At 46.2% G+C, this 10,507-nt stretch overlaps 1 pseudogene; it reads right to left on the reverse strand.

Moving 5' to 3' along the window:
• Positions 1-4,687: 4,687 nt before the first annotated feature.
• LOC101985797 overlaps positions 4,688-10,507 on the reverse strand; it is a 27,092-nt pseudogene continuing 21,272 nt past the window's right edge.

The raw sequence follows: 10,507 nt of genomic DNA on the forward strand, positions 1-10,507 counted from the left end.
AGAAGCCAGTGTTAGGACAAAGTGAGGAGAGCTTTAAACTGTGACACAGGGCTGGAGGGGCGCTCAGCAGTCAAAAGGTCAGACTGGTATACAGAGGAGCTATCTTGATTCCCAGCATGCACATGGTGGTTCATCTTGTCTGTAGCTCCAACACCAAGAGATCCAATGCCTTCTTTGGGCCTCAGACGGAACTGCATATATTTGATGCACAGACAAACATGTAGGCAAAATACTTGTGCACACAAATAAAGTAAAAAACTGAAAATAGATGTGGAGGTATTTTGAGATGGGATGTGACCAGGCCACCAACATCACTAGATAATGATGTTTACACGTGATAGAAACAGCAAGCTCTTAAGACCCAGCCTTATTAGCACTGGTGGCCATGTATTTATTTATTAATGTTGGAGACTATGTATTCATTTATTAGTGTTGGTGACCATGTATTCACTTGTTAGCACTGGTGACCATGTATTCATTTATTAGTGTTGGTGATCATGTATTCATTTATTAGTGTTGGTGATCATGTATTTATTTATTAGCACTGGTGATCATGTGTTCATTTATTAGCATTAGTGACCATATATTCTTTTATATTAGTGTTGGTGATCATGTATTTATTCATTAGTGTTAGTGGTCATGTATTCATTTATTAGTGAGGTGTTTGTGTATTCATTCTGGTGGACATGATGCAGATGCAGACACCCCAGAAGTGCAGCCAGCAACCTGAGGTCACTCGGGTGAAGCCAGATACTTGTCTTTACTGAAGAAAAGAATTTCATAATGAGCAATGTGAATCAGAGTTTGGGTTTATTAAAGCAAAAATCTATGGTCTGTGAAGATGGCTCAGTGGGTGAATTGGTAGCTAAGTAAGCATGAGAACCTGCGGCTGAATCCCCAACACCCACGTAAAATGTCAGCACAGAAGTGTGCACCTTGATCCCAGCACTGGGGAGATAGAAACAGGATCCCTAAGGCGTGCTGGTTGAAGGGGAATTTCTGGAGAGAAGTTGTATCTACAAAAGCTAACTGGTTGATGTGGAGTGGTTGGGCTATTGCAGGTCCCAAGCCTAAGTACAATTTACCTTGAACTATCTTTTCCCTCTTGATAGACAATCATCCTGTGACTAACAGATAAAGTCAGACCTAACATCCTGTGTTCAACAAAAGAAAAACCTTTGGGATGTACTAACTGAACAAAACTCTAGTTTTAACAAGGGTTAAAGGGACAAGGAGATGGCAAATAGTATCTGCAGTTTACAGCTAAGATTGCTTCACTTGGCTATACGCTGCCTCTCTGCTGTCTCCACCAACATTTGAAGTGTCTTAATTCATGACCATCTTTGCTCTGTTCTATAAAAGAAAAAAAACTCTACATTGGAACATGGAATTTGTAGCAAACTAAAGCTGTGCTCCCAGGTCAGGCCACTCATATCTGATTCCAGAATAAAGTCTCTCTTCTCCCTTTTGAGGTAACAGTTGTGTTTTTGCATTGACACAGTCAGCTCAAAATTCACTAAAAAACCCCGCCTCCAAAAGTAAGATGCTGGAGAAGACAGCTACATCAACTCCTGGCTTCCACGCAGGAGGGAGAAGTAAACAAATAATAGACCGAGAGTGTTGGGTAGACTTAAGCTCAGGAAACATGACATACTCAAGTGTGGCTGTAGGCATCTCATAGACCGTATTAGGACCATATCTCATGGGTAAGTACCCCAACAGCAATCATATGCCGGATGTTGATGGTTTTCAATTTACATCTCAAAGTGTTGCTTAGATAAGTAAGACTATAGCCCAGATGGGATTACCATCTGATAAAATAAGACCATGAGTTGCCAGGGTTACACAAAGGTGTCCAGACATAGTTTTGCATGTAAATGAGATTTCTAGTGAGCTACCTAGAAACTGGAGGTTTACTGGCGGGAAAGGAAAACTGTCCCCAGACATTTCCATGCCGTAAGCATGGCTAGTTGCTCTTGTTGATGCAAAACCACAACCCTAACCTCAAGGGGGATAAGAAATGGTTTATTCTGGAGCCATTGTGAGTGGTCATGGTCTGGGAACACGGACACAGATCACTTGCTTTTATGAAACTTTCATGAAAACTTCAGAATAGCAAAAACCACAAAGACACTTTTCAAATACATTGGTGGAAACATCCGAGAGGTACAGCAGAACAGGGGATCTTCTATCACAGGTAGTGTCCCTTGCCATCTAGGGACACTCTTAGCTTTCCAGTTGGTGGAAGATGTTATACCCAGGTCACAGAGTCCCCCAAAACCAACAAGGAGATGGAGTCTCGTATGTAAAAGAAAAGAGCCCTTATTCTTATCCTAGTTCGAACTTGGACTCTATGTGTGTCGAATGCATTGGCACAATCAGAGCACCCTGAGCTTAGTTGGGGTGGGGTTTTATAATATTAGAGGTTGGGGTGACAGATTTCTAAGGTTCAAGACCCCTGATTGGCTGACATTTGTCTAGTGGTGCCCTGGTGAAAAGGGGATGGGTGTGTTCTGGGCTAAGGGAGATCAGGTGATCCTATCTACACATGTTGGAATGTTAGGTATTTCCTTTGGAATCTTAGGTATTTCCCCCTTGGATGGTCCATTCCTAGGGAGTGTCTGGATAATCTGATCTGAAACTCAGACCTCTATTGAGCTTGTGGTGGCTGGGCCCTACAGAAGATAACCAAAAGAAGATTAATGCTCAACTTGTACATTCCAAGGCTTTACCTAATGGTCACAGGCTGTTAAATCACACAGAGGTGTAATAAGAGGCCACTTGTTCATTCCCTGGCTGCCCAGACTCCCAAAATAACCAAACAGAAACTGCATTAATTAAATCACTGCTGGCCTATTAGCTCTAACTTCCTATTGGCTAGCTTTTACATCTTAATTTGATCCATTTTCATTTTTATATTTTACCATGGTGCTCGTTCTCTGTCTCTGGTGGCAGCTCCATGACTTCTCCCTGACTCTCTCTCTTTTTTTCTAGCATTTAGTTTAGTTTTCCCCACCTAGCTTTACTCTACCCTATCACAGGTCTAAGACAGTTTCTTTATTAACCAATGGTATTTACTGCATACAGAGGAATCCCACATCACCTCCTCTTTTCTGTTTAAATAAAAAGAAAGGCTTTATCTTTAACATAGAAAAATTACATATAACAAAACAAGTATTAAGCAAGAATTACAGTTATAATATTTATATCTACTTTATCTTTTATTATATCTAAGGAAAACTATAATTATAACTATCTATTTTTTAACTCCATCAAAGACTTTGGAAGGATATAATATTAACTAAGTTAACAGGAAGTGCATTGTAAGCAATGTCCAAAACTCTAGAATTGACAGAGACATCTCACTGCCTACACAGCCACCCAAAGTTCTCCTGTAACATTGGGGTTTCCATATACAGCCTACAGGTCCATACTATCCAGCAGACTTTTCCATGAAGCAGGAAATTCCAAAGACAGTTCTGCCTATATTGGCAGTTTGTTAGTCACTTTTTTCCTATGTCCTGCAAAGTATCTAGCAGACTTTTTCATGAAGCAGTAACCCCAAAGACCCTCTCATCTTTGGACAAGTTCAGCAGTCATTTTTCTGTGAGTCCTGCATGTCCAGTTTACACAACATACCATCAATAAGTCCAGGCAAGAGCAGTTTCTTGCCCAAATGAGGGTCTTAAATTGTTGCCTCCAGACGTAGACAGAGTCGCCAATCTGGAACAGGTGAGGAGTCTCTGTACCCTCAGTCCAGTAGGCTGCTGCAAGGGGCTTCCAGACCTGAGCTTGGATGATCTGGAGCACCCTCAGCCATGCTTGCAAGTCGGGAGCACCAACAAAAGAGTCGTTTGCAGGAGTGATCGAGTCCTATGGGGGGGGGGGGAGACCCTCCATAGAGGATCTCGTATGGAGTCAGCCCATGCTGGGAAGGGGTGTTCCATACTTGGAACAGGGCTAGGGGAAGTTGCTGTACCCTGTCTCTAGTGCCAGTATCATTGCTAATTTGGTTAAAGTCTCTTTGATTGTCCTGTTCATTCTACCTGACCTGAACTTTGGGGCCTGTATGCACAATGTAATTTCAAATTAATCCCCAATATCTTGGCCACCTCCTGACTTACCTGGGAGACAAATGCTGGGTCATTGTCTGACCCAATACTTTGGGCAAGCCAAACAGGGGGAAGAAGTCTTCGGGCGGTTTCTCTCTTGGTGGGAAATGTTTCTGTCCATCTAGAGAAGGTGTCTACAAAAACTAGTATGTATTTGTTACCATATCTTCCCAGTTTTATTTCTGTGAAGTCAACTTCCCAGTTGGTGCCTGGTCCGTCCCCTCGAAATTCTGGCGCCCTCTGGTATTTTAAGGTGTCCTGCATTTACCTTGGCACAGGGAACACAAGACACAGTGACCTCCTGGAATAAAGAGTTAAGCTTGGGGGGAAAGTAAAACTGTTCTTCTTTCTGTAGGAGGGTCTTTATTTCTTGAGTCCCAGGTGTGTCCACCTGTGGAGGTGGGCCACCAGCTCATGGGCATCCTGGAGAGGTAGAATTATTTTTCCCCGATGTTTCCATACTCCAAGTTGACCGTCAAAGTTGGCATTTAGCTTCTGGACCTCATCTAGGTCCTAGTCAGTGTAGAGGAAGCGGGGCTCCTTGGGAGGGGCATTTCTTGTGGAGTCTATGCACCTTATCTCCTGGCAGCTTCATCAGCCATTCTGTTTCCTTTTGCTATGGGGCCATTGCCCTTCTGACGTGCTGGGCAGTGGATGATACTCAGTCTTTTGGACAAAAAGAGAGCTTTTAAAAGGGCCAGGATCTCTGTCTTATTTTTAATGCCCTTTCCAGCTGAGGTCAAGAGTCCCCTTCTCCTGTATATTTCCCATGTACGTGGGCGGTAGCAAAGGCATAGCAGCCTTTATTTATATATTTATTAATATAAATATTAATCTTTTTTCCTCAGGCCTTTTTTAGGGCTTGAGTAAGTGCTATGAGTTCCACTTTTTGTGCCGAGGTCCTTGGCAGCAAGGCGCTGGCCCATATAATAGTCTGTCCATCCACCACTGCTTTCCGCTCACCGTTTTGCAGAAAACTGCTCCCCTTGGTATATCAGGTCTGCTCGGTATCTGAAAGAGGCTGATCAGTCAAGTCCTCCCTGATGCCATGGGTCTTGGCCAGCATTTGATGGTAGTCATGACGCACCCAGGCTCCAGGTTCCATGTTGGGAAGCAGGGTTGCTGGGTTCAAGGAGGCCACAGCCCCAAACCGTACTTCCTCCGGACTGAGCAGCATGGCATGATAGTGTGTTATTTGGGTGTTTGAGAGCCATCGGTCCAGGTGTTGGTGGACAATCGTTTCTATGGCATGTGGTGCTACCACAGTGAGGGGCTATCCCAAAGTCAACTTATCTGCATCCTTGACTAGAACCGCCACTGCTGCCATCATGCGAAGGCATGGAGGCCATCCTGTGACCACATTGTCCAGTTTCTTTGAGAGATAGGCCACCAGCCTCTTCCAAGGCCCCAGTTTCTGCGTTAGTACCCCTTTTGCCATACCCTGTTTCTCATCAGCATATAAGGTGAAGGGCTTAGTCATGTCCGGGAGACTGAGGGCTGGGGTGGACAGCAGGGCTCGCTTGATTTGGTCAAACACCTGTTGTTGTTTGTCCCCCCAAATGAAAGGGATATTTGTTCTTGTGAGGGGGTATAGGGGTACCGCCATCTCTGCAAATCCAGGTATCCATAGTCTGTAAAAGCCTGCACTGCCTAGGAATTCTCGCACCCCCCTGGCACCTCTTGGAGGCAGGATCAGGGCTACAGTCTGCTTGCAGCCGTCTTTAAGCCATTGTTGACCATCCTCCAAGAGATAACCTACATAGGCCACCTGTCTTTTGCAGATCTGTGCCTTCTTGGCAGAGGCTCTGTACCCCAGCCCCCCCAGTCTCTTTAGCAAAGCCTTCGTACCTTTCAGGCAATCCTCCTCTGTCTTGGCTGCCAGTAATAGATCATCTATGTACTGAAGAAGGACAAGCTCCGGATGGTTGATATGGAAGTCCACCAAATCCTGGTGCAGGGCCTCATCCAATAGGGTGAGAGAGTTCTTGAAGCCTTGTGGCAGTCTCGTCCAGGTAAGCTGTCCAGAAAGTCCTGTCTCTGGATCTTTCCATTCGAAGGTGAACATGGGCTGGCTCTGGGGGCTTAATCTCAAGCAGAAAAAGGCGTCCTTAAGGTCTAGCACAGTGTACCAGAGGTGGCTCAGAGGCAAGGTGCTCAGCAAATTATAGGGGTTAGGCACGGTGGGGTGTATATCTCCTGGACTGGTCTATAGTCCCCTGTCTCTGGTTTCTTTACCGGGAGGAGGGGAGTGTTCCAGGGTGAGCAGCAGAGCCACAAGATACCCAACTGTAATGGTCTCTGTGTGGCCGTATGCCCTCTCTAGCCTCCTTGCTCATGGAATATTGCTGGATAGAGATGGGGGTGGCAGAAGGTTTTAGGTCTACGACCAGCGGTGGTTGGTTAACAGCCAGTCCTATTCCAACCGTTTCTGCCCATGCTTGGGGATAATGTTTTAATTAGATGGGATCCAGGGAAGGGGGCTCAGCTGGGGCCTTTTCATGCAGCCAGTGTTCATCCTCCAGCATAATGTTAGCACCTGGAGGGGCTATCCATCTGAGCCAGTAATTGTGGCCCCTTCCTTGTGAAAATGGATATGGGCTCCAACTTTTGAGATGAGGTCTCTACCCAATAAGGGGTATGGGCAGTCCGGTACCAGCAGGAATGAGTGTGTCACCTGCCCAGTGCCTAGGTGGACTTTCCTCTCGGTAGTACATCGATACAGTTTTCCCCTAGTGGCTCCCTGGACCCAGGAGGTCTTGGAGCTTAGTGGCCACTTTGTCTGGGTTAGGACAGAGTGTTGGGCTCCAGTGTCCACTATAAAATTTGTTGGTTCCCCCCCACACATCAAGGGTTATCCGGGGCTCAAGGGGAGGGTGCTTCTGGCCTTGACCTGCCTAGTCTCATCCTCTAGTGACAGAATGGGAACTGATTTCTTCCTCAGTTCACGAGGTCTCTTTGGGCAGTCTTTAACCCAGTGTCCTTTTTCCTTACAGTAGGTACGTTGGTCCTGGTCCATCTGCGGCTTTCTCCTGTCTCCCAGGTTCCTATTCTGACCGGTTCTAGTTTGCCCTGAGTACTACGGTGGCCAAGATCTTAGTTAATTCTCGGCCACACTTTTTGTCCCTCTTGTCTTCCCTCTCTTCCTGTTCCTTACACAATCTTTCCTCTTTGTCTTCAGGAGTCTCTCGTTCATTGAAAATCATTTCTGCCTCTTTGACTAAATCTTGGAGAGTATACCCCCTGCAACCCTTCCAGTCATTGGAGCTTACTACGGATATCTGGTGCAGACTGCCCTATGAAGGACGTAATCACGTCTGGTTGGCAATCAGTGGCCAATGGGTCGAACGGGGTATACATATGGTATCCTTCCATCAGACGCTCTAGGAACCCTGCAGACGTCTCCTCCATACCCTGATCTATCGCACATACCTTGGCCAAATTGGTGGGCGTCTTCCAGCCCCTCTAAGACCCGCTAGGAGAATCTGACGATAAAAACGAAGTCACTTCCTACTAGCCGCGGTGTTGTAATGCCAGTCTGGTCAGGTGAGGGGAAAGATGTCCTCGATCTCATTTGGCGGCTGGGTAGGTCCACCGTCTGCTCCAAGGACATTCTTGCAAGCCTCTAAGAAGACTCACTCGATGGTGAGGAGAGCCTATAAAAGTTGTTGGCAATCATCCCAGGTGGGCTAATGTGTAAGATGTGTAAGATGGATTCGATCAGCCCTGTCAGTGCCTGGGGTCCTGTGAAAAGAAACGGTTATGGGTCTTCCAATTGTAAAGGTCAGAGGCAGAGAATGGCCAGTATTGGAGTTGCCCTGCCACAGAATGGAGGGGGAAAGCCTGCGACGTCCAAACGCCTTCTGCTGATGCTCCACCCTGCTCCCTCCTGAGGCACAATTGACTGGAGGGAGGAGGAGAGGCCGGTCCTGCAGCTTCCATCTCTGTAGAATCAGGGGAAGGAGGTTCAGGTCCTTGAGGGCCCTGTGCCGCTGGTGAAGCTCCCTGGGGAGGAGGTCCCTGGAGATAGGGCGGAGGAGGATCTAGGAATAATAAATCCTCCTGGTCATTTGGGAGGACAGCCGGAGTCTTGAGTTTCAGTTTTGGTTTTGGAAGAAGGGAAAAGAGAAAAGGTGGCACCAAGGGAAGAGGTGTGAGAGGTGTTGAAGATGGCCAGAGGGCCAGTTTTGGGGGCTTGCGCCCCTGGTGGAGGGAGAAATGGCTCCCAAGATGGGGGATCCCGGAAGAGGCTTTCCCACTTAACGATGTTGGGCACTTGGTCTGGGTGTCTATGGGGTCCCGTCTGAAAGACTCTTTCTTTAATCTGCAAGATAGTATTGAGATTAAAAATTCCGTCCCTCAGCCAGCCAACCTCGAAGGTGGATCATTGCAAGGAGCAGAAAATTTGCCATTTCTTCTTTCGGACCTCGACCGACTAGTTCGGGGCTCAGTCGAAGACTTCTTTCCAATGGTCTCCTAGCTTCCTCCCTCCCAAATAAATCTCTTGAAAGAATTTTAGGTGAAGACCTTTTGCTGCATTGGAACAGAATCTCTGCTGGGAAACTCCCTAGTGGTAGGTGACAGTAGTAAGAGGGTCAGATCCATGACAATCAGTCTCCCCAACAACCTTTGAAGGAAAGGGTTGATTTGACTTAGACTTTCACACCTCTGTTCATCATCTAAGGAAGTCCAGTAGACTTAAGGTCCCAAGGAGGAGGTGTGGAGTTGGCAAAAGGAAGGAGGATACTGACAGGATTGAAGGATTAATAGAGATTGCTGCCACTTTGTTGGGGAAAAGTCTATGTCTTTTACACCCTATAGTTTACAATAGCTTAGCCCCAGGCAAGACTGAACGGAGACTCAATGATTCCGTGAAGAAAGCAGCTGTTAACTCCAGTACAACATTTTCCTGAGACAAAAGCAACAAGTTCAGCAAGCACTGCCCATTGTTCTCTAAGGTTCAGTAACTCCACCAGGCGCCCTGTACAAGTTCTTCCTGCCAGAGATGAGGAGAGTGACTCCCTTTAGCAAGCTGGAACTTTCTTCAAACCCCTGAGGGAATGGAGGTCCTTATCCAAATGCCTGAACTTGGGAGAAGGACTTCCTCTGGGAACCAGACAGTTCACTATAATTTAAGAGCAACTTTCTTCAAGGGACATGATCTATGTTTGCTCCAGGTAGTATAATCAACACTGAGCTGTTTCCTAATTGCATCCCTTTGTGTCTTGGTCTCACTCTATGGGCCTGCTCCCCTCATATGCTCCCAAAAGGGAAGGTGCTGATCTCATATACTATATCATTCTGATCTCTCTATATTATTAACTGAATCTTCCGTTAATGGCCTCAGGCTCTGGATCTGGATTGTATGCTTTTCATCCTTCGGGTCAGGTGTGCCCAGTTAGCAAATCTTTAACTTTCCTGTTCTTGGTTTGCCCAGGAGTGGACAATGGGATCCCCATGTGCAGAGTCATCAAGCTATATGGTTCCAGGGTGTCAGGGTTTTTTTCCCCAAAGAATTATGTTGTTTAAAGAGGCTGCCATTTTATGCATTTTTATCCTTCACCAAAGGCCACACAAAATTTCCCTAAGAGACATAACATATAGTGAGAATAATTGAAAATTGCCGCACTAGTGCAGCCTGGATGCTGAGACTGGTGGGTGTGCTGGGATTGAGACTCAGAGGCTTTAATGCTTTAGGAAGAACAGCAACCTTTATTGTTACCAAGGCTAGAGCCTTTTATATCTTCAGGCAGTTGGCAGGAGAGGTGCTGAGCAGCCAGAGGTCAAGATCAGGGCATCAAGTACTGGGAATGCTTATGCAGAAAACCACCAGCCAGAAAGAACACCAACATTCCTTGTTGATTACAGAGTACAAGCAAGTTTAGCTGTTGGGCATAATGGAGTGAGGGCAGCCAGATCACAACAGAAAATGAAAGTGAAAGGGTGCTGGAGAATCCTGATCCACAAAGTCGAATGCTGGAACTTTGTCAGGCAGCAATGGTCACCACTGCAGTCCACACTAAGACAGGAAAGCAAACAGGGCAGAAACCTGAAGGCAGGAGCCGGTGCAGAAGCCATTGTGGGACGTGACTTACTGGCTTGTTCAGCCTGCTTTCTTATAGAACCCAGGACGACCAGCCCATGGATGGCAACACCCACAAGGGACTGGGCCCAATCCCATCAATCAATAATTAAGAAAATTGACTTGCATACAGCAATCTAATGGAAGTATTTTTCTTTCTTTCTTTCTTTTTTTTTTTTTGGTTTTTCGAGATAGGGTTTCTCTGTCTCTTTGGTTCCTGTCCCAGGACGACCAGCCCATGGATGGCAACACCCACAAGGGACTGGGCCCAATCCCATCAATCAATAATTAAGAAAATTGACTTGCATACAGCAAT

This window comes from Microtus ochrogaster, chromosome 7 (genome assembly GCF_000317375.1).
Source record: "Microtus ochrogaster isolate Prairie Vole_2 chromosome 7, MicOch1.0, whole genome shotgun sequence".
Taxonomy (NCBI): domain Eukaryota; kingdom Metazoa; phylum Chordata; class Mammalia; order Rodentia; family Cricetidae; genus Microtus; species Microtus ochrogaster.